At 41.6% G+C, this 25,236-nt stretch overlaps 1 protein-coding gene across 5 annotated transcripts in view; it reads left to right on the forward strand.

Moving 5' to 3' along the window:
- LOC143327951 (protocadherin-15-like) overlaps nt 1-25,236 on the forward strand; it is a 189,550-nt gene that overhangs the window by 22,676 nt on the left and 141,638 nt on the right. For 3 of the 5 annotated variants that reach the window (XR_013077775.1, XR_013077778.1, XM_076742656.1), the window contains exon 2: nt 3,779-3,836. The gene's annotated coding sequence lies outside the window, so the exon portion shown is untranslated. Of the gene's footprint in view, nt 1-3,778; nt 3,837-15,780; nt 15,942-21,421; nt 21,517-25,236 lie in introns of those variants that run through there. The other 2 variants (XR_013077776.1, XR_013077777.1) reach the window with 2 other exon arrangements.

Below are 25,236 nucleotides of genomic sequence, written 5' to 3' on the forward strand. Positions count from 1 at the left end.
TTTTATTGGGTTCGTATCTGTGTAGAAATAGCATATGTATCACATCTGTTTTTCCTCTGCCTGTAAATCTTAGACTTATAGTTGAACTTCAACTAACAATCCCATTTTTGACTTACTCACATCTGAAATAGAAATCTCAAATCAATTTAAATTGATGGCACTTGTCTTGCAATTTCGCCTTATAATGCCAGCACAAATGAGGGTTAAGTCAGGAATAGCTGTGGCCCAAAAGAGAAAAGCAAAGTTTTTGGAAGATGAGCTCACAGCGAGATTTGAAGCCAGGCAACACGTACTATTCGGTGAACTAAATCATGGGTTGACAACGACAAAAATAACCGCAGCTTTAAAAATCAAACACAAAAAATAATGACTGCAGGTCTGCCAATTCCTCACACCTTTAATTGATAATTCCTATTACATTGTTCATAAAACTCAAAGTTCAGCAAAAGTTCGGATGCAGGAACATCCCAAACTACAATACCCCGACATAACCAGCAGCAAAGCCACTTACGTCACGTCTAGATTTTCTTAGATAGAGCATCATTTCCACATCAGAGGAAAGTTTTATTAATAACTGCTTATGCTTGGTTTTCTGCTTAAATCATACTTACAACATTGATCCGAAGTCTATTTTATAAATGAGGTCTCTGGGGCCAGACGCATAAAACAAGATTCATGACTAAAACCGTGTGTCCATACACAAAGGCAGAATGTGCATGGACAGTCTTTTCATCAGATTAATAAAGCTGTGCATATGTATGTACACAAGGCTGTTTTCCACTCCCATCTTTAGCCAAGAAATGATGCAGACTATCCTTAATGAATCATTTGCTTATAAAAAGTAATATGTTTGCATTACAATTTATCCGACATGACTATGAAAACATCAGCAAAGAAGAAGCACAATTTCACAAAATGTGAATCTGAGTCTCAGTTCTGGAATGACGGCTTTGCACAATATTGTAGTGCAATTGGGGGGAGGGGGGGGTGTCAGTAGCCAGAGGTGCAGGGGGTAGCTTTTACCCCCTATAAAAAGTTACACATTTAATACTAATACAAACTTTGACATTAAGCATGTATTTTTAAATTATTCATGGCAAATCTTACCAGGAGGCCATCCCTCGGTTACTGCACCAGCTTGCAGATTTCTCCCTATGCTTTGAGACGGTATAAATGAGTCATGGGTTGAGCTTGCCAGTTAGCCACTACGTGTGTCTGCAGCATTTGTGCATCACAAATGATGTGGATGTTGACAGAATGAAAGTGCTTCCTTTTAAAAATGCAAATTCATCATCCCAAAGTGCCCTTATTGCAACATGTGTGCAGTCATTTGCTGTGATTGTGCTTGGGAAAACCCGACATGCATGCATTTTGATGTTGGCCTACAGTGTATAGCGATCTGATGTGCCTCCAATTTAGTTTAATAATGCCATCCCACACAACTGACGTGGGCTTAATGTCGACCGGGACGTCCTGACCAGGGTTGCCAAAACCTGAAGACCGGCAGGAATTTCATGGTTTCTCTTGGTCTGGCGCTCTGAAACTGGACCCAGTTCCTCATGCAGCTCAAGGAGAACTGCCCTGTGAAGCCTAAAGCGGCACACTGGACACCTATTATGCTGAACCAGAAAATCTGAACAAATCTCTAAATACTTGTCTTAAATTCGCATCGTCAAGGTCCTCCAACAACACCAGAGCAACCATCTTTAAGCACAACCGTTACCCAGGGCTGCAGCTATTTATAGAACTGACAATTACCAAAAAATAATAAGAGGCCTGACAAAATTAAGTACACACACCATTATTCACAGTGCAGTTTGTGAATGGTAAATTGTACATATTAAAGTAGGTGTGAGTGTGGGTGTGTGTGTACGCATGGTGTGATAGATGTGTGAGGTGTGCACATTCTCACCTCACACTCTTCCCGTATAAATACCCATTAGTGTGTGGGGAAAGGCCTTCATGTGGTTGTTGTGCGTACACACCGTTTACACATCCTGCCCCTTCTGTGGTGTTTTCAGCACTTTGTGAAGCATGTGGGCAGAAGATTGCTTCGTTCTCATGGTGCTCTGCAGTTTCATCTAATGGCTGTTTAATTTGTTTGATTACTCTGATGAGGTGAACAAGTCTAGAGGTCTCTCCAGAATATGCCGAATTCTTAAGCTCTCTGCAGGTCATTTAACTTGATTAGAAACACAATTTGATAACTACTGAGCCCATACTGAAAGTTATATGTGGAGGGTTTGAGAGACTGTTGTCACAGCACAGGTTGCAGAGATGCATTTATCTGAGAATTAATAAGATGATACTTGTCTCGACATTGCACGAGTAATATATAAAGAAAGTTTCTCTCGCCAGATGAGAAGGCTGATATCAGTTTCTTCTCTGTTCAGCACAAATATTGTACTGAAAATATTAAGCCTTGAACTGATTCAGGATTGTTTATTAGTCCTGCATGACATTTCATACAAAGTCATAAAATTTGTTATGGGTGAAAATGGTGAAAATGCAAACTCTTGAGATGGAAGGCAATCTTCTGAATGACTTAATGCAGGAAATGTCAGGCAGTTCTGAAGGAAGATGTAATAGCCATGCTACCAGCTCAGTGAAGCTGTTCTAGGCTCAGCTGTGTAAAATGTTTAGTTCATGCACACATACATACACACATGCGCACACACACACACACACACACACACACACACACACACACACACACACACACACACACACATACACACAACTTCTGTTTGTTTGAATCTGGGCATGTGTTTAGCCAGCTCCTTTTAAAGAGCTGGGTGAAGCAGTTAGCCTCTAAAATGAAACAAATTAGCCTTCCAAAGCTATCCCCAACTGTCTTATACATTATATCATGCTAGCTAGCGAGCTCAGTGACTGTAGCTGGTAGTCGCTCTAAGAGGACGGTACTTCTGACATGCAGCGTGTAGTCACTCTGTTGATCAGGAAGTTACTCGATTATGTAGGCTAGCTGCCCTTGAATCCACCATATTTTCTATTTTAGAATTGTATTGTGTGTCATTTCTTTCATGTGGACGGCTGGTATAGAAAAATGTTCAATTCATTAAACCTCCAAACTAAACAGCAATAATAATGGAGAAAACATAAAGACAGGTCTTTATGCCTGCGATATGCCTGTCGGACTGTTACGCGCTCTTAATATACTGATAAGTGTGTTGCAACAGCTATGACGGTGCAAGGCCGAGTCTTTGAAAACAGAACTCTCTTCACAAATTGAAATCTTGGGAAGCACAGTGCTGCAAAATGTAGTCTGATGATGTAGCAGTGACCTTTAAATTTACACAACAGCGTGAACATCACACTGTGTCCAGTGGAGTTTGTCTGAAAGGGTCCACAAAATAAGATTTGGATCGGGAAAGGACAAATCAAACACACTCATGATGCTAATTTTCCAGCCGGCCTGCTCATTATTATACAGGAACATCAGAAATACACACCCAGGATCCATAACCCTCCACAGTACGAGTCTTTGCACAAGACAAAGTCAGGTGTTTGTAGGGCAGTTACTGTATGCATGACTGAGCCAAGTAAGGGAGACTGACAGGAACTTTGATTGAATGAAGGGATATTAACTGAGAAGATTATGAATTAGACTCATATTCACAAATAAGTGAGTAGATGATTGTGCTATAGTTGACTGAGACATGATTTTCCTCTGCATTTGTTTCTATGTAGCTGTTATGAATTGTCTTACATAAATGTGCGTTGTGAATCTAACTCTTTCCCTCTCTTTGCTTCATAGGCGTGTGTGTATTTGACCAAAGGTCGAGATGTGGTGTGACCGCAGTAACTCAAATCAGGTATTTCTCCTTCAGATTTTTAAACTTTTGGTCATTTTTGTAACCTATAAAATATTCAGTGTGTGTGTGTGTGTTTGTGCTGTGTGCATGCATGTGTGCGTTAGTGTCCTTTCTGCTACTCGGCCAATCTGTGATTTTTCTCTGGTGGACTAGAGTGGGACATACCAGAGACATACTGATTCAGACAGGATGGACCGTGGAGGTTTTTAAAGCATTGCTTTGCTATGTTTTATTGATGTCCCTAAGATGATTCACCCTGACATTTGCTGATGCGCTCTGTCTCAAGCAAATCTCTTGCCATCATAAAACTGCTTGTCCAAGGTCCATTTAGTAAATATTTAAGGGGTCCCCCGATCGGTGTTGACCATTCTCTATATCAGCCCAGGTCGTGTTGTCTGTAGAGCAAGAATTTTACCATTTCTAGGAAATTCCAAGGTTTTCTCTACTATACCTTTAAAGCTGGGACATAAAGCAGACTCCAAAACACACAGTGACAAACATTTGAGCTGTTGTGACTCAACCGCGCAGCCTTGCCCCAAAAATGAGCTGAAAGTGGTTAAGAGCTCCATAAAACGGCAGTCTGTGGAGTTAATTTCCAGTGGGATTCACAGTACTAGCAACCGTTTCAAATTTCAGGGAATTATTTTATTCAGTTTCAAAAATATTGAATCTATGTGTTTGGCCTCAACATGAAAGGCTCATCACATTTTGCTATTTGTGGGTTTGAGATGCTTTGGATTGGCAAGCCCTTGAGTTCTGATTGATCCCCATGTCCATTACTGTCTCAACAGAATCTCAGTTCAACATGATGATTCTGTCTTAGCAGGTTGCTTTTTTGTTGCTCAAAGGGCAAAACCAGCAGTACGTCTTGATAGTCAATATCTGCATCCTGATAGGGCGAAGGAGGCATTTAGAAGACAAAGCAGTTAATTCAGCAGGAGCTGCTGCGGCCTGTGCACAGCTCCGGAGGAAACATTGTGTTTTGCTGATAAATTAATTAAACGGAGTTGTTAGACTGTTTTTACAAATTTAAATTCATTATTAACCAAAATGATGTAACTTACAGACAGCTGAGTGTTACCCATGCTAGACAGAAGACACCAAGTCTTCTGCTTAGTAACAGCAGCTCAGTGTGTTTCTGTGCTTGAGGGTGCCACACTCAAACTGAGAGTTATATAATTACTGACATCATTATTACAAAAAGACTTTTTACACCAGGTTGTAAAGACTTAGCTGATATTTGCGCTGTGCTAAATCCAAGTGCTACTGTAATTAATGATGTTTTTCAGAGGTTCTCCTGGAAAAAAAATCTTTTCAATGATGCCAGATGCAAGTACTCATATTTTTTGCAAATGCAAATTAAGACTCATATGCTGATGATTTGAATTTCTGTGTGTGTGTCACTTTCTGTTTTAGCCGTCTTATTCGCTCTCTCTCAGTGTCTGCAGATCCTTTGTTGTGTAAATAGGAAAAGTCTGGTGTTGACTTTAGCTTTTAGTCCACCTCTTCTGAAGGTAACGGGCCCAGTAACTTACACACATACACACACACAGACTCGTGTTTCCATCACTTTTGGGGACATTCCATAACTTTACATTAATGTCCTGGAGACTTACCCAAACCATAACCAATATTAACCTTAACTTAAATCTAAACCAAACCTTACCCTGACCTTACCCCGAGTCTTCACCCTAAAATTTAATGATTTACACTATGAGGACCTGCATTTTGTCCCCATAAGGAAGGCGAGTATTCACAATGTGACTGTGTAAACAGACTTTTGTCCCCACAACGTGAGCTATACACGTGCCTGCACACACACACAGACACACGCGCGCACGTTTGTACTTCCGTCCTTGTGAGGTTCAGGTTCAGAGTTTGTGTTTGAACTGAAGAACAAGGAGGATGGAGAAGAGAGGAAGGAGAAATAAAGAGGCAGTGGTGCAGGAAGGGAGGCGTGCACCACAGCATAGGGGATATATATGCTGAGCAAGTGGTTGGAGCGTCAAGGGGAGTGGAGACGGAGTTGATGGGGTTCATATGGGTATACTCATAGACTGCATGTTAGGTCAAGCACAGGCACAGACATCAAGCTCACATGTTGCTTGATTGGCTTTTCAGGATCAGAGATTGGACATACGAGTCAATCTATGTATAAGTGAAATCACATCAAAGGACAATTGCATGCCTGCACTGCATTATAGAGGAGTCAGTGAAAGTACTATTTGTTCCTGAACCGCAGCTGAACCAGACGCACTAGCTTCATCGACTCATCATTAATCACATTTGTCATTATTGTCTTTCAAAGCAGTCCCAGCCCCTTCATGGGATTTCTATCAGAATAAAGGAGAGAGAGAAAAGTGTCCCTTTGAGACAAAGATACAGCACTCTTCCACTGCTTTACTGTAATACTGATATAATCTCCCTCCTCACGCAAGCCCCAAATGCATCTCCCTGACAAAACAGTAATCAGTGTTCTTCCCGCTGCCTCCCATCCTGTAATGGGATGTGAAAAACTATGGCATGTTTATGACTGTTGTTTCACTCATCTCCAAATTCATTTGGATGTTTCCAGTAGGCAGAACACAAACAGCAATTCAGTGAGGCTGTGCTTTGTGTGCGTGCGTGCGTGCGTGAGTGTGTGTTGACATCCTGCAACCTACTCTATACTGAGTTTTAACAGGTTTAGGAAACGTACAAACACAAGTGGTGAGGATGGAATTATCCATAATGATATCTTGTGTTTGCTGTTTTACAGTGAGGGTCATTGCTGTGTATTCACTCTGATCCTGGAGCTTTTCCATTATGTTTTATTCTGTGTTTTTCTACATGTCATTGTGAAACAGCAATGTATCTTATTTAAATTGTCCTGAAGTTGTTGTGGCACGTCATAGAGAAGTGAGAATCTATGAATGTCAGAGGAGGCCAGGAACTCAGGAAAAAAAACTACTTTCGCTCTCAGTTGTGTTTCCGTTGGGTTTTTTCATAAATAGTTTGTGAGTTTTAAAACTGCGATGCAGAAAGTTTTGTTCCTTTGAATAAAAACTCACCACTCTCGTGTGGCCTTGATACTCAATACTCAATACTTTATTTATTTATTCTTTTTGTCCAGAAGCATGAAAAGCGCTTCATCACCGCTGATAAAGCTTGCATCACTACTGACCAGATGCATGAAAATGAATGAAAATGAACACAAAAGGTGATTGTTTCATTTTCTTTTTGCCCACGTGGAAAATAAATGTGCACAATATTTTCACACCAATACCTTCAAAGGTTATCGAACATCATCACAGATGTATCAGTGTCCACAGATGTTTGCAGATACTGTACTGAATTTTTGTTTTATGTGGATTTAGTAAAATATAGAATTTTCTGTAAAGTTCACTGTTCATAATTCACAATTGTATTTTCCTGCCACTTCCACCAAAACATACAATAATGTAATACAGTATATTAATATGATAATGAAGGTTTTTATTCAACTTCAGATGTGTTTTTGTGAACAACAATCAGCTGATATGCAACCCTGATTTCAAAAAAAGCTGGGACGCTGTGTAAAACATACATAAAACAGAATGTGATGACTTGCAAATCCTTTTTGAAAAAAGGAGGTCAAACATCCTCTCAAAATGTGACACTGGAGGTTTTGTCATATTTGCTGAAGTTTGAAGGTGCAGTCAAGTATACTTGTTTGTTACAATATATCCAGCAACCCACGCCCTAGTTGCATTCACAGGTGTTTTAAGTAAAACAAAAATATATCTTCAAGTCATCCTGAAAAAGACAGCGTCCACTTCTGCATGTCTACTCTTCAGCAAGCCGGTGTGTCTCTGGTGTGAGAGCATATTCAGGAGACACAGTATCTGACAAGTAATAAAACAGAGTCCTTGCTGCTAAGCCCAAAGCTACGATTAGGGCCAGATTCTAATGCACATCATTTGCTGTTCGTCTGACAGCTGTCTGTCTCTGGTCCCGTTCAGCCTCCAGTGTATTCAAGACATCGCTGCTATGTTTTTGAAAATGAGGCCCGCTCCTTCACCACCTTCAAATCCAATCCTCGTCACATCACTTCTGTCCGATTGACTGTGAGAAAGGCGTTTTATAAATGTCTGAAATTACATATTGTTCATCACACACTTTCATGTACGTGCACACACACGCTTTTTGCTCAGGAAACGGGAAGGACGTGAGCATGGAAATGAACATGCAGCTGCCAATCGGGGTGTTTGCAGGTGGAAATGACAGAATGATTTCAGAGATGAGGTGTGTGCTTCTGAGAGGCACAGCTATTATGTATGTGGAAGTAAAATGGTTCGACTCAGAATAATGTAGGTTAAGCACATTTAGCTGAATTCAGTTAATCGAGGGTTTTCTTTGATTTGTGGGGGCTGTTTAACTAGACAGCCTTTTTGTCTCTTCTGAACACTAGTGAGGCAGATTTAGCGTACAGGGCACACAGGTAAAGGGCGTTTTTGCAGCGATGGGATGTTGCATAGCTTTTGTTCGCTCTTCTCCACTCTGTATCCACGGTTACTTCTTTATCTTGGCCCCATCTCGGTCTTATCTCCCGATAGCATCGCCGTTCTTTATCTCCTGCGTCTTATCTGTAGTGCCAGACGCTAGGAAATGCAATCCAAAAGAGAGGGAGATAAAGGGAGAGCAGGACTCGTAGAATTAGGGAGAAGAGGAGAGATGGAGAGTAAATGGTGTGACAGAGTGAGAAAAAGAGAGATTCAAAGACTTTCTGTAGGTACCAGTTAGCTCTGCACTCACACAAAGATTTGGGTGTGCCAGTCATCTTTTCCACTGCAGAGCAGCATCTCAAACGACTGTAATGTTAATAATTTCATGATGAAAATGGCATTTTACACTCTTGCAAATTAGGCAAGAATTTGTTTAATGTCCATTTTTCAAAGAGAAGCAAAAAAGCCTTCATCTTCCAGAGTCCTGTGGACAAAATAACAATGCATCTTAACTTGTTTTGGCTATGAATTGATTTTCAGCGAGTGATAAAAGATGCTATTCCAGCTCTGTACGCAAACTCTGACTCCAATCAGTGTCCTCACAAAGCACTCACTTCGTCGTTTTAATTGATCCTAGTTTGCACAGACAGTCTACTTCTGATGAATAACAAGCTCTTGATCCAATTCTGTCCAGTTCTGCGGTTGAAACTCTCTGCTAGCCAGTTGAAGAAGTCAACTGCTCTTCTAGGTGCTAATGGACTCTCCAGAGGTTGCCCCTGGTTATAAAAGTAATAACCTGTGGTAGCTGTCAAAAGAGCTCTCTCCCCTAGGTTGCCAAGGTGCTCTCTGAAGAGGAGAAGAAAAGGCAGGAAGGGGGTAAAAAAAAAAAATATCAGTAAGAGGGAACATTTTCATTACAGCCCTCAGTGTTGGTTTCTATAGCCTCTGGGATTCCTAGTAACAGATCTGGTGCTCGTGCGCTGGTCCTCGTGTGTTCCAATTATCAAACCCCTTTAGCTTCTTTGCACATGTGTGCAGCCCAAAGAAATCATGTCTCATGAGTATTTTCTGTCACACACCCGAAAGCTTCAGCTGAAAGAAATAATTACAAATAGTATTACAGGAATAACCATGCAATTATTTTTAATTCAGCTGCAATCAGCTTACTTATTACTAGCAGACATTCTTAAAGCTGCTGAAATCAACATTTTTAGATTGTCAATGGATCACGATGATTGAAATTACTTGTATGCGAAAGGTGTCCAAATTTTAGTTTCAACAGGCAGCTGTTTTATACCCACTGTGCAATACCTGTCCACTTAGTGACCAGCTGGTGAACATAGCGGAGCATTTGGCAGAGAGGAGCCAGATATTTCCCTTCATGGAGACCAAAACAGAGCTCTAAAAGAGAGCATGTATTGGACTTATGTTCACCAGGTGGCCAGAAATATGACTCCAAATGAACATTAATGTTGCTCGACAACTCATGAATGTGTAAATACTTTGGACTCATTGACTTAAAGACTTAACAATAAGGAAGTTAATTTTGCGTTTGCTGCTTGTTTCAATCAAAATCACTTATTTGCGGGTTTAAACTCTCAAGATACACAGCTGGTAGGCAAGGCTAAGCAAACTGCCGCATGTGGCGAGCGCTTTGCTCATGATACTTCTGTTCGATTGTCATGATTGACCTGATGTACCTGCACATTTGCACGGATTTAGCACACCAAAAGCCTCTTCACACCAAGAATGATTTCTCATGCAGAAAACTCAGACAGCAATAAAATATAAATTGACTCCAGGTCTGTACTATAAATACTTGCACAGTAGCTCAACTCTGGGAGCGGTTAGATATTTTGCATAATTATGCACTTTCAACCCAATTGAATAGGACATTGTCAGATTAGCGCTTGGATTTAAATTCACATTCTTGCTTGGCATATTCCCAACCTCAATAAAGAACAGGGGAACACCACAACATGTTGTTTTGAACAAACTGGTCACAGCTATTTTTAAATCCACCCCCTGCACAGACTTAAGCCCATGGATATTCTGTGCTAAACTGGTGAGTCAGCTTTGCTCAGGCCTCAGCCCCCTCTTTTATTTCAGTTAGAATAACAGTTGAATAACTTAAATCAGATCTCAAATCAGGATCTCTGCGACCTCTTAAGTGTTTTAAGCGTTCAGAGGATTGACACTGGTTTTCTCCAGATAGCAGACTCAGCTTCCTCGTCACCCCAGGTGAGGACATAATTGTGTGTATTATCTCTGGTAATGATTGGTGTATTTGGAAGGCTCACCTGCTCGCTGTGTCTTTATTTCTTACTCTATCTCTTGTTCACTTGTTTTCTCTGACCTCTCTCTCTCTCTTGCACGCACACACACAGACACACACTCTCCGTCTTGTTGGCTTTCACTGACCTCCCTCCCTCCCCCCCTCTCGCTCTCTCCCTCTTGCTTGCCCGCTGTCTCAGTAGCTCTGACCTCTCAATATCACACAAGCTGTCAGTGCCAAACTATGAATGTCCCTTGACACTTATTCGACTCAGACTCCCTTCGGCATTTCCATTTGCACAGAGCCAATTTCAATTTTTATAGTTGGTCGGGTGGGGGCTCGGGTAAAGCCTGCAGTCAGAATAAGCCAAAGTTGGAGACACAGAAACAAGCGCCCTAAGCAGAGCTATGTGTGTTCTTGTATGTGTGCCCGTGTCTGTGTGTCTTTGTTTCCTTGAAAGGGTGGCTCACTCAACCATGGAAGCTATCCGAACACACCTTTTGGCAATTCTGCCATCTGAACCAATGACCCACCATCCTTTTAAATAGCTTGTCAAGTGCATTCCTTGGATATTTGTCTTACTGCTCAGATAAATCAGCCAAATGCATAACAATAAACTGTCAGTGATAATTGGCACGCTAATAAAGACTTATGGCAGAGAGCTCACCAGTAGGAGTGCATGGTGCTTTTGAGCTACAGTCACTCTTTCAGCACCATGGACAGCACTGAATACTTCACTATGTGTGGGAGTGCTGCCTGCTGCCCACATCAGCGTAACCATGGATAGTAGCTCTTAAAAAACTCTGCATTCAGTGTTTAATTGTTATGGTAATGTGGGTTCAAGCTCTGATATGTCTTTACTTTCATGTGTGAGCTTCGTGGAGCGTAGAGTTCTGAAATTATAGCTCAAAACGTTTTGAAAAATATGCCCATATTTTGTGTTTATTTTCTGGGAAAGCAGGGATGGAGCTCATTTCTTTGGCGGGAGGGGGCTGTATTATGAAGTCCAGTTCAGATGCCTCCAGAAAATGTACTGGGAGAGGAAGAGAGAGAATGTGCCATGGCATCGTGCTGTGCTCAAAATCAAGGCATCCCTATCACACCCTAGATTTCCTTCACACATGGTGACGCATATCAGCAAGTTTGGAAACTGTCTTCTCATCTCTCAACCTGTGGTACTCAGTGCACTACAGATGGTACAAAGAGAGAGACAATAGAGGAAGATTTTGGCATTTGGGGATCTTTTTGTGTTAATCTTATCATATCATCAACATCAACGTCTAAAATCACAGAATACCTGGCACACAGGCTTGTTTCAAAATGCTGCTCAACTGCAGGGTTAAGATTTGAGCCTCTCAGCCGTTTCGCAGCTTTAGATCTGCATGTGCCTGTGTAAGTGCACACGCTCTTCCATGCGAGTGTACACACTCCAACGGGATTGCCTACAGGGAGCTCACAGGCAGAGGATTTTGGGACTAAACAGCTGAGCGCATACACACAGTCCAGGAAAATGACGCTTCAGCAGGAAGAATTGTTCAATTTGTGCCGAGTGAAAAACAATATTGGAGATGAAGCATGTGTTTTTGTTGTGCCAGTATCTACTCGCGCTTGATTTTTCTTCCTCACGAGCCTGGTGCTGCTTTGGTGAGCATGTTGACAATACGCTTAAAAAGCTCACCTCAAAGACGCGAGAGCAAGGAGTTGTGTTCATTTTCTGCTCATCCAAGTATGACCGCGCGCTCCTAGAAAAAAGCCACAGAATGTTTCATTGTGTCGTTGATTCAAAGAGCCCAAAAGGAAGCACACGCAACCAGTTGACTCGTTCTCAAATAAGAGGGAAGCATCGGATCACTTGCGCTTCCTTTCCAGAGCCACGCTGACTGGATGGTTGTTTGGATCTCACATTAGTGGAGTAAATTGATAGTGCTGAATAATGCTGCAGATGGTGTGCATCCAATTACCCAAACAGTGTCTATCCAAGTCTGAAAACATCCAGTGGCTCTTTAAAAACAAGTCATATTCAAACATTTTAATGACCCTGAAATCAGTTTAATACGTCGGCAAAACTCAATAGATAAACAGTGCACCTTCCACCCAAAAACGAATGAATAAACACACTCCATATCCTCCGAATGTGACACGAGAAGGCATTCATTGAGAATAATTAAACCGTTGCTGTCTGTCACTGCAGGGAGTTTACATCTGCGAGGCAAACTCTGTTTCCTGAGCTTTAAAGGAATGACTGAAGGTGTCGTATTAATGCAACATCACTAATAGGAATTATTTTCCCTGTAGAACACTTGCCTGCTTAGCGATTGAACCCTCAACTGAATACAAATAAGCAGTGTACTGTACATCACTCATAAAGGGACCCTCAGGCCTCCCTGGTTGTACAAGAGAGAGGCACAACCATTGATATGACTCGGAGCACTTTCAGAAGAACGCATGGCAGCTCTAAGTCAACTTACTTGCTCCTGGTTAAAATTATTTTCTGTCTGCATAATTAGTTTTGAAGAGAGACGGCTTGGACATTTTAGTTGAACTTTGCATTGCTCATCATCCTCTGAGACTCATTCTTTCTAATATAAAAAAGATTGTTTCCGTACTTTTTCTAAAATAAACATTATTGGAGGCAGATGGGCACACACACTGCAGATATTTGAAGAATGATATTATGAATAATAGAATAATGAAGAGGGAAAGGCTTGTTAATTTATACTCATAAGAACTTTATTAGACAGGCGCCTGCAGTTGTTATTACACTTTTTTCTCCCTCATTCCTTTTTCATTTTTACTGATTAACTGACATAGCAGCACAGACATGAACATTCATACATAAGAGAAACCTAAATATATATGGCTGTGTGCATTGCCTGTTGGGTGATTTCTCACCAGGAAGACTTCAGTGGGTAGCTGAGACAAGGCTTTTTCCAAAGAGCGGCATATCCCTTAATCACCCTCCTCTGTGGAGTGTCTCCACTCCTGCCTGAACCCTGGCCCCTCGTTTTCTGTGCAGCAACAGACACCAGATGAGAGGGAGAATTAGCGTCGTGGCAGGGTCTGATTATTAGAGAGCTTCTGCTCAAAGCCTCCCTCATACCAAAAACAAGCGAGGCCAAGTGGAGGTAGTGATGACTTAACCCGGATTAGCTCTCCGCGCACACCCTGGGCCCATGCATGCAGTTAGAAGGCTTTTTTTTTTGGTCAAATGATAAATTCAGTGATGAGACTAAATATGCAGTCTCATCTTGCATCCTCACAATAGGTCTGATGGATCATTTAAAAATGTGCTGCATGTCTTTTGAAATCATAAGTCACCCAAAAAAAGCAAAAAAAAAAGCATACAGCTACATTCTTTAGAAAAGGTTGTTGCTACCTCAGCCAGTCTCAAACACAAACTGGCATGATGTGCTCTCTAATGAGCCCCTGATCCTGCATTATACATGGTGAAGAGAATCTAAGCACTCGTTTACTGAAGACGGCGAGACAGACTTTAAAACTCCAAAGACGAGTAAGTGGACCTTTGTGTTTAGATTCTGACTGTTCTCAAAGGTCAAGAGTGAACATCCATCCCACTCTGAATTATACATGTCAGTAGTATTATTTAGAGCAGCAGCTCTCAACTTATTTTGGGTGTACAACCCTCAGATACCCTTTCGTTTGACACTGCTCACCATGTTTTACACTGTGTGTACTGCTGTAAATTATAGAAAAGTTGATGCTGTTAGAATAGATGCTGTTATGATAGATTTTTCATACAAGGAGACATGATCCTGGATTTGTCAAGGTTTTGGTTTGGTCTGTTCTTTCCCTTCATAGCCACACTCTATAGGGACGGTGAACTCTGTTGGTCTGTCTGCCAATTGGTCGGTCCACCACATTTTTCCAGACAGAAATACCTCGAGCAAGGCTGCAGATTATGAAACGATGGGCCCCTGGGCACAGACATCTAAAAGCCCCCCCCCCTTGCTGCCTTGTGTCGCTCATGTTTGTTTATCATCTTTGCAGTGACATTTTGCAGCTTAACCAGAACTCAAAAGTGCTGGTGTTGATTGGACCTGAACTCCAGTGTTTTGTTAATCATTATTAGTAGAGCCATGCGGCAATATTTCCACATTTTCCATTGCAGCTACAGACTTACACCCTTGGGTACAAGTTGGGAAACACTGATTTATGAGGTCGCATTGACGTAGGTTTACACTTAAGCCTTGATCACTTCAGCTGTTTTCATCACAACTGCGTTGATTTTGATTATGCATGTTTTCAAGGGTGTCACTTTAATCTGTTTAACCGTTAAATTGTGACATTTCCATTTTGCATCTAATTTGACTTCATTACAACTGTCTGTTTTTGTTAAAAGTCTTTATAGATACTGGCAAATTGTTCATATCTCATCAAATTACATCTGCTGTTTGAGAGAGGTAAATTTATATTGTCAGAATAATTGAAATTTTGTCGACGTGTCTTTTGTGAACAAGAGCCCCAGCTGTGTTTCGTCTGTTGAAGTCATTTTATTGAATATTCCCTGCAACCTTTAGGCAGGACTTATTCAGCACGCCATCTAATTAGACTGTATTGATGGGAAGCTTTTTGTTGTTGATTGCTGGTTAAGCTGGGGGGAAGAAAAGGCCAGTGATTTTTGCAAAGTGACAGGTGAATCATACAGTAGCCAACTGCCTCCAGTCGTATTATTTCTCAACTCCACTCCAGTTGCTGTTGACAGGCCAGGCTAATGGATTTAACTCTGAAATAATTGACAGCTGACAGTAAACAGTTTTTGTTGACCTTCAGTCAGTTCACAGTGGTAAGGAAGTGACAATGCAGGCAACATACTGTAATAAGTTATGGATTAGTTTGACCTTCGTGAGTGGGTTTGATGGGGGTTTTTTGTTGTTGTTGTTGTTTTATTTTTTTCCTTGTTTATCACACTGAATATAATCTGTCTCAGGGGGTACATACAGTACCCGAGTTAGTCAGTAGCATATCTAGCAGATATGAGGTGGGAGGAGGGGTAACAGAGCTTTAGCCAGGGCTCACCTTTACTGACCGGTGTAATAAGATTACCTGCTTCACACGTCATGTCCGCACACACACACACATACACACACAGAGACGCAGAGAGAGAGAGAGAGAGAGAGAGAGAGAGAGAGAGAGAGATGAGCAGGGCTGCTCGGTGTAGCTCGCTCGCATTAGACCCAGGATCCAGCCCTCCGGTGAAGTGTTGCTGTGTCGGGATGAAGACGCTGGGGCAGCACAGTGCTGATGTGTCCGTGTGAGGAAGCTGTAGCTGCCCTGTCAGCCGGTGTTTGTGACTCCTTTTCCCGTCCGAAAGGGAGTTTTGTGAACTACTACTGGAGCCAAATCATGGTAAGACGTGTGCTTTTGCTATCTGGACGACTATCGCTAGAATTCAGGCGCATGAATTTCCACATGGGGTTACGATACGCACAGGCGCCGTAGGTGTCATCTTCACCTTCTGAACAGGAGCTCGCTTAGGACGCACGTTGCCAGTATTTCCACCGTATCATGTCGATTCCCCGCCGTGAAATGAGTAATCCATTGGTAAAGCGCAGGCGTTCACCTCAACTCTGCCCTGATCCGCTAATCTCTGGAGGGTGAAGTTTTCAAACAGTGCCTGAGCGCATCAGCGTCCACTGGGATTATCTATGGGTGATATCCCATTAATGCCCGTGCTCCACTGTAAAATGCAGTTATTGGTTTGGCAAAGCATGCAGGGGGTTAATGCGGCTTTTGTTTGTTTATTTATTTATTTATAATATTGGTTTATAAGAGAGTGAATAGCGAGCGCCAACAGCTGCGCGTCTAAGGCTTTTTAGTTTTTAGACTTTTGGATCTAGCCTCATATGCATATCAATAGGTTTTTATCGAGAACACGACTGGCACGCAGTAACTTCCCCCTCCTGAGTGTGATCAGTGTGGCGCTGCAGGAGGTAACGCATGGCCCTTCAAAACTTCATTCACTCACTCACAGCCCATTGACAGGATAACACGAGTGCATTAATAGACATGGAATACGATTTTGATCCTGAAGTGTACTCTTTTTAGATTTTAGAAACCGTTTTTAACAGCCCACATGACTACAGGATCTAATCACTTTGAAAAAGCCCACAGCAGCAAAATGGAGTCATTTAAGTGGTTCTCGCAGTGTTTGGGACCCCAGGTGTCTGAGATTAATTGGAGGCATGTGATATTTTGCATGCTAAACTAGCAATAATAATAATAATAATAATATGATCAACCACAGCCTGTAGTCTAATGTTCCTTATTATAGTAGCCTCTGTCCTAATAATGAGCTCCAATCAATGCGACATTAAACTTCAAACACACATAGAGCTTTGAGACCCTTCACCATTCTGCATTCTTTGGGTTAAAACGCCTTCTAACTCTACGTGACTGATCCTCTTGAAACCCCATGTTCCCATTCACAAAACCTCCACTCAAACAGAAAAATCAGGCCAAAGCTTATTGAGACTGTTCAGTCAACCTCTGTAAGATATGAGTCATCAATTATGGCCCATTGATGGCAAGTTTGCATGATTTAAAAAAAAAAAAAGAATGAAGAAAACCTTTTGGTGCTAAAGCTACATACTTGTTGACAGGCTGTGTCATAGCAGCAAAAGCACTGGTGTAATTAATAACATTCATGATGACTGTGGTCTCTGGTTCGATCCCCGGGTCGGGCAGGGCCTTTCTGTGTGAAGTTTGCATGTTCGTCCCATGCACGCGTGGGTTCTCTCCGGGCACTCCGGCTTCCTCCCACAGACCAAAAACATGCTCATTAGGTGAATTGGTGACTCTAAATTGTCCATAGGTGTGAGTGTGAGTGTGAATGGTTGTCTGTCTGTGTGTCTGTCTATGTTGCCCTGCAATCGGCTGGCGACCGGTTCAGGGTGTACCCCGCCTTTCGCCCATTGCCAGCTGGGATAGGCTCCAGCCCCCCGCAACCCCGAAAGGGATACGCGGGTATAGAAGATGAATGAATGAATGATGGCTGTGCTCCATTTGGGTGTGCCGTGTTGTAAATTAAAATGTATTCATCCTGCTCAGAGAAATTCAGTTTTAACACTCTGTCATCGTTTTCATTTCGCACACAGGTTATGTTGTCATGATACCAGATTTTGAAACTTTGATACAAGACTACTATAAAAAAAAACAATACTTGATACCTCTTTTAATACCAAAGCAGAAAGAAAAAGATAAGAATACGCACACACATTGGAAACGTAGTGGCGAGATGGCAGAGTGACGGGGCTGCCACACAGTCGGTGCTCCGAGCAATGCCGGGTTCTTCTGGGTCTTGCTCGAAGGGCGTTGCCCAGGAGGTGAGCTGGCACCTCTCCAGATACCAGTCCAGACTCTTTAACGTGGCCATGAACTGGCCACGCTCTGGTTCCCAAGCCAAGCTCCTGCTGCCCGCTCTAATGGCTTGTCCTGCTGTGACACTTGGATGGACCTCATTAATGTCACTGGCACAGCCGTGCTGTGCTGCTATGACAAGTCAAAGCTTCGCTGTGAGGTCGCAGTGCTGCTGTATCCAGTGCTAGTTGCTTCCTCAATATATGAGAAAGGTATGAAAGCTTTTTCTGTCAGACAACTTAAACAATACTCTTGAGCAATGCTCTGTAATTGGCCCTTGTAGCTATAGACCTCATTGTCGGAGTGAGGACACATGAGCTGATGCCTTTACATTTGTAGTGTAATCCACAGGTAGTTTAGATGAGGTAGTTTAAATGCTTCAAAGGCTTCTTAATTAACAGGAAATGCTATGCCGATAGTGTGCAATTAGACATCTGCCTCTGCATGTTAGACAATCAACTTCAAATGGCCACTGTACCATATGTTCACCTAGTTTGTGTGTGTGTGTGTGTGTGTCTGTGTGTGTGGATGTCGTTGTTCTGTACACCTTGGCATTTAGCAGAAAAATGTCTAAAGATGGAAGATAGGGAGCCTGCAGTTTGTTCTATAGAAGCACTTGTGTGTAATGTTGCTGTAATGTTTTTTTTTTTCAGTCGGCAGAGCCTCTTATCACTGTAAGTAGGTAAGAGCGTACAATGGGAAAATGATGCACATGTACACCAGGTGGAAGTTTTTAATTCACCAAATTACATAAAAAGGGACATTTTCATCTTATATTTTACTCATACACAGTTTCTGAGTCGAATTTCAAGAAAATGTATATCATGAAATATATCAGGATTTAAAAAAGACGCTCAGTATCGCACATAGATCTGCGACTAGCGATTATTTTCATTGTCAGTTAAGATATTGATTGTTTGATTATGTTTCTCACAGTGTCCTGTGGTTCAAGGTGATGTATTCAGGTTGCTCGTTGCTGTTACGTTTACTGGAGACTGTCGACATACGGATGCAGTATTAGTGAGGTCCTTTGGGTTTGTGAGTGGAGGTCTCAGACATTAGAAGTGGGTTTGTAGTCGTGTGCAAAATGCCCACCAAGACATTAATAAGAGCGAGATTTCAGCATGAAGACTCTTTCTGTCTTTGGAGTTTGCTTGGATCCAGTGTAAGTGGCCATTAGAGGAACTGCATAATAATGTACTTCTGCATTTCATCATTGATCGATTGATACAAGGTCTTTACCTCTGTTATGAGCTTCAGGACTGGTAAGAGGCATAAACCATTTTTATTGTCATGATGGCGGACAGGAAGCTCAAGGCGGTCTTCTCTTTTAGTATTAATAGGGTGAACTAAAGATATTATAAAATACTCTGTTAGCTGAAGTGAACCAGAGGGGATAAATTAGGCAGTGGTTAATCGTCACTAGAGATAATGTCTCATTCACACCAAAGGATGGAGAGGAAAGCCTTCAGGGCGTGGCTCATACAGGTGGAAGATTAATCATCCCACCGGTTGATTGACCTCCATGAGAGGTAGCTGGTTGTTTCAGATGAAGAAGCTTTTCTGGGTGGCTTTCCTTGTTGCTCCTCCTCAGCTTTATCTTCCAATGTTGAAAAAGGATGCTCAGCTGTCCACAGTTACACAGCTCAAGGCGCCTCATGCTTGGATCACTTTGGGTGAGCAGTTTGCATTCATTTAGTCTTCACCTCTTTAGTACACGAGCTCACTCCAGGCAGATGTGTATGTATCTCTGTGTGTGCGTGTATGTGTGTTAAAATGGTAATTAACAAAGGCTGCTGCACTCCCATGACTGACTAATGATCTAATCTTGTCTGTTGCATCAGCGCTTCACACCGAAAGCATTCTGCTGCTGAAACAAATAAGACTGCACTAATTTCGGAGCCCTTGAGCAACAAAGGCAGAAAACAGTCCTGGGAGTTAGATAATTGTCAAATTTTAGGCTTTTAGTGTTGTGTTATGCATAAACATGTAACATAAGCCACTGATGGTTAAGGGTTGAGGCGAGCAATATTCTATGGTTTGGCCATCGTCATTGCCAACAGCGTGTTAGTACACTACTCTGGCACCAGGCCTGTTGGTTCCTACTGAAGATGTAAATCTTTTAAAACAGGTCACACGTGTACACTCCAATTTCAATAGGGGATTCAATCAAAAAAGCAGCGTAAGTCGTTTTTAGCAAACATTACTCAAACAGGAGTAAATAGTGCAATTGTTGGGGACTGAATCCAGCTGCAGCTTTGTTGAGCAAGCAAGTATTTACAGCAGCAGAGCCACGTCTGTGAGAGTGATTCAAGATAAACAGTGCAATGGTGTGCCACACTGATGAGTGTTTTGGACACCAGTGGAGGTTTATGGCATAATGTGTCAGAGTTTGGCTATACAGGCAATGCTTGTTAGTGGAATCAGTTTGTAGTAATTTTGGTCTTTTCTGGGCATTTGCAGGCAGTAAGAAAAGTACAGAATGTTGCCTTCCTTATCCTTTAAACGGCGTTTGATTCAAACACAATGTCTATATCATGTTTTTTTATAAGGTGGCGTTTGTTTTGAGAGAAAGACTTATCTCAGGGGATTTGTTTAAACCTGGTTTAGCAGATTTTTTGGCACTTCATAACAAGTTGTAAACACAGCGGTGCCTTAGTAAGACTTTTGAAAGTTGTTATGGCGAATATGTCATTTACATTCCAGCTGACACACGTCTAGAAGCAGCGCTGATGAGAGCATTGAGAGAGAACCAAAACTGTACAGTTTCATGCCAGAAAACCAGGACAATGATCTGAAAGCTGCTACAAAGCTCTGCCGAGCTGAGCTGGGGAAATGCAAAGTTTTATTTTATCTGTGGATTCATCAGTATGAGCGACCTCTTTCACATCGACATCGTCCTCTGATCCAGTGTTGATATAAAAATATTTCTTGGAGCAACTTTAAGTTTGACTAGATATTGTCTGAACCTGCTAAACACCATAAACAGCAGAATTTCACCAAAACACTGTAAGATTAAGGAAGGAATCAGGTGAATGGTTGCAGGTTAGTGCAGAGCAGGCTTGGATTTCAGAATACAGCGTGTGCTTGTGCTTCAGTTTCAGATTTTTGCTCTTAAGTTTCACCAACTGAAGAAACAGAATCAGTTATAAAAATGGGATTTCATCATAGCTTAAAGTATATTTTCCCCGCAGTATGATAACTTACTTATCATTCAGCAAATATCACTTTATTCATATGCACAATGGACACCTCAGGGTAACCATTTCAATATTATTTGATAAGAGACTCGTAGGTAGTGATGCCTGAAATGATTTGGGCCCAAGTGCATAGAGAGAGGAAGAGGAAACAGGAATTGTGAAACGCTCTTTCTTCCCTCTCACCTTCCTCCTGATGTTTCAATTTCCAATGATGTTCTTTCGCAGATTCAGAGGAGATGCAGTGTGTCGCAAGCCCATGCTATGATTTACCGCCTTCTCCCTCCCTGTTTCCATGTGGGGAAGGGCAGGTCCTTCACAGCAAGAACACCATTATCAGATCAGCAGCTCAGTGTCAGATATCAGAGGTAGTAAACTCTATTTCATCTCCGCCACCTGTAGTGAAATGAAATGTGCGAATGGGAACCATTAGTACCGAACCAGCGTAACAGGCTGCAGTGAGCATGGAGATGAGTCAAAGACATGGGTGTGGTGCATGAGATTGACAGATGATCTGATCTCTGCACCAGGGGAATGGTGTCTGTGCAGTTCTAGGACATCTATTTTAATATAATCACACATTTCTAAAGTGGTGCATCTTTTGTTTCTCCCCTATCAGTCTCCAATTGTCTGTCCTCTTATCTCTCTTTCCCACCCTAACCCCGCTACAGTCATCCTCATTACTGTCAATTACAGATTTGTCACGAGTTTTGCATGCAACCAGAAAACTAATTAAATATTGAAATATAGCTTGCAATATGATCTCTCTACATTCAGTCCATCATTGCCAGTGTCATTGTGCTGTCAGCTCTTTGTTTAAGCTCTCCTCTCACCTTTGCAGTGCCAGAGTGTGAGATCTTTAACAAATGAAACAGCTCAAGGCTGTAATACTACTGCACATAAGTATGGATTCTCAAAAAAAAAAAAAGACAATAAGCATCATATCATCATGTCAGGAAAGCAACTCACTGTTAATAAGCTCAGTGGAGATAGAGGTATTGTACAGAAGCCGAGCAGTAAAAGCCAATGAAGCGTGGGATCTCACTCTCTTTCTTAATTAACTCTAGATCACATATCACACATTGTAACTAGCTAGTCAACATCTGTTTAGAGTTTTCCCCTCCCATGAAAGGCATTTAGTGGAAATGCCAATGAGATGCTACGGGCTGCTTGCTGAAGAAGAAGAAATTAACAAAGAAATAAATGTGCCTTGGCCTCTGACCAATCATTAGTTTATACTTTGTAATGAGAAGTTTATTGGAAAAGAAAAAAAGAAAGTTTGATTCTCGTTCCACTCCATGCTGAGCCGAAGCAATAAAAACCCTATTTGAAATTAGGGCATTTGCATTATTTATTTGTTTATTGTGACTTTAGTCAGACTGGTTGTGTTCCAGCTGTGAGCTGTTGACTGGAGGGTGGCTGGCATTACATCTGTGGTGCCTGTCACCACTGCAGAAATTCCCTTGAGCCATGCTTTAAACCATGTGGCGCTTTGCTGTGGAGACAACAGTACATGCTGAACTTTCTGAAAGTTTCCCTCATGTTTCTCACCATGACAGTCTAGTACACTAAATGTGCAATTAACCTCATAACATGTAGCATGTTTATGCATGACCAGAATCATTTAAAAATTGTGTGCTTTTCCATTTCATTTCATAATTAGTTAGTCTGCTTGATTTTTTTTTTGCCTAAAGGTCCTGTGTTGGATTCAGTGTCAACTAGTGAAGTTGCAGATTGCAAGCTGCTGTAAACCCCTCACCTCACCTTCCCCTACGATGGCCACTAAAGACATGAAAATGCAAATGGCGCTTTGTAGAGTCAGCGTTTGGGCTGTCTGTTCTTGGCAACTGTAGAAACAAACTTATGTTATATTCCATTTCTGCCCTATTCTACCAATAAGTCTGTCACATTGGACCCAAAGACACACAAAAAATGTAACCATATTTTATTTTGGTTTGTATAGAATAATGACATATGACAATGTTAAAGAAACATTTATATTTTTGGACTATTTTCACTTCTGGTTAGATGCTAAACTGCGTTTTGTTGTCTCTCTGTTGCACTTGGACGATGACAATAAAGTTGAATCTAATCTAACCTAAAAAAAAAAAACACACACTGACTTTGTTTATGTATACACTAGACATTAGTTGACATGGCACCCTCATCTAGAGTACATATGTCAACCTTTTGTTGGTATTTATTGTGTAACAAGGACAGTGAGTGGTTTATCAAAGGTCATGGAGTGTCTCTGCAGGCTTTATCCTGGAAACCATGCTGTTAGAAATCATAGTGCTGCATGCAAACGTGTCATTTGGAGGGCAAGGTGGGCCCATTCACATGCGATGGTGCGCGTGACAGAAAAAGCAACCGAGTCAAGGCTTTATTGAATTTCTTTCTCGGCTTCAGGAAAAACATCACTGTCTTGTTCAAGTGCAGATATAGTTATTAACCGTCCTCACAGATTCTTACTCTGTCCTTAACCACACTGAACCTCTGCTGAAATGTAAACAACATCTCTAACTAAATACCTACACATTGTCACATCATCATTACTATCATTGTAGCTGAAGGTATCCATCCCTTACCTAAGGCCATCTACTCCTCTGTTTAAATCGTTCAACATCCAGCACCATTAAAACTCATCATTTAGCAGCTTGCTTACCACATATTTTAGTGGTTTGGCTATTTTCTTCTGATCATTTGGTTATTCTATCTAGATTTGTCTGTGTCTTAAGGACATGGGAGTGACGTCAGGGATGTCCTTTGGGTTTAAGTATCCAAGTAGTGCCTGACTGTGCTTCTACTGCATTTTTGAAGAATCGCTGTGACACATATTCACCCAATTGTTACTCTCAGGGCTGTGTTGGCCCATAAAAGACCCATTTCAATACAAATGAGTGCGCTCTGTCTTTTATACCCGCCATTACTGAATTACTTGAAGCATTTGAAGCAGTCGCAGGAAGTTACAGAGGGGAGTGGATTGCAATGTGTGGTGGTTTACATGCCACTTAAGCAGGCTTTTTAAAGGGGAAATATAGAGTTTAATTTACATAGGTTGGTTGATCCCGAAGCATATAAGAAACCACAAATAATTGAGATATATAATGTCAGACTTGAGATGTCTAATCTCACAAATCCATACGGCATGATGCAGCTGTCAGATATAGATTTCTGAAATGCATTGAGTGATTGTCCCAACCTTGAAAGACCAGATGAAGAGATAAGATTTTTGTCATTTGTTTATTGAGGTCTGCACTGCGGGCAAGGGGCAGATGGCAAAGCACAATGTTTAAACAATATAGATTTTTTTTTTTTTCTTTTCATTTTTTCTTAATCGTGACCAGGATAAATACTGAATCAGATATTTTACAGTTGAAAAATAATCACCAACACGATATACCACACATACTAAGCTAACATCAGCCAATGCATCAGCACGGCAGATTTATGGGTCTACAGGGTACATTGTGACTTTTTTCAACACTGTTGCTCAGCTAGAGAAATCCACCAAAAATGACCACAAACTTCCTAATTCTAAACATTCCCTTTTGGATTTCAGTGTTCTGTGAACGGATTAGTGATTCCATTATGTGCTTGGAGACAAACCCTGTGACAATCACGGCCGAGCTGCGATTAGCAGGGGTTAAAGTCACCCGCCGAGGTGAAAGATTTACAAAAAGTCAGAAACGTTCTTTCATGTGGCATCAGCTGCATGTGTTTAAGGCCATGTGGCTAAATGGTTCCTATTGTGGCGAGCAGTGGGCTTTGTGACATGGATAGGGCATTGCTGATGCTAAGCAGACAGCGCAGAGTGGTCGTGGCACCCACATGGACTGGGCTCAGCGAGGGTTTAGAGATTTAGAATGCGGTCATGAGATGACTAAAGCAGAGGGATTAGAACCTCTGAGAGCTGTGCCTCACTCGCTCTGAATTAGAGAAAATGAGAGCTATAGTGGACCACTGGGCTCTGTTGACATTAGATGCAGCTGAATACATTATCTACTTTACTGCGCTGCATGTAGGTTTACTTTTCAGCTTCCTATTATGGCTTATTTAACAGAATAGAAAATGGAGCTCATAGAGAT

The sequence above is a fragment of the Chaetodon auriga genome, chromosome 11, assembly GCF_051107435.1.
Source record: "Chaetodon auriga isolate fChaAug3 chromosome 11, fChaAug3.hap1, whole genome shotgun sequence".
NCBI classification, from domain to species: Eukaryota; Metazoa; Chordata; class Actinopteri; order Chaetodontiformes; family Chaetodontidae; genus Chaetodon; species Chaetodon auriga.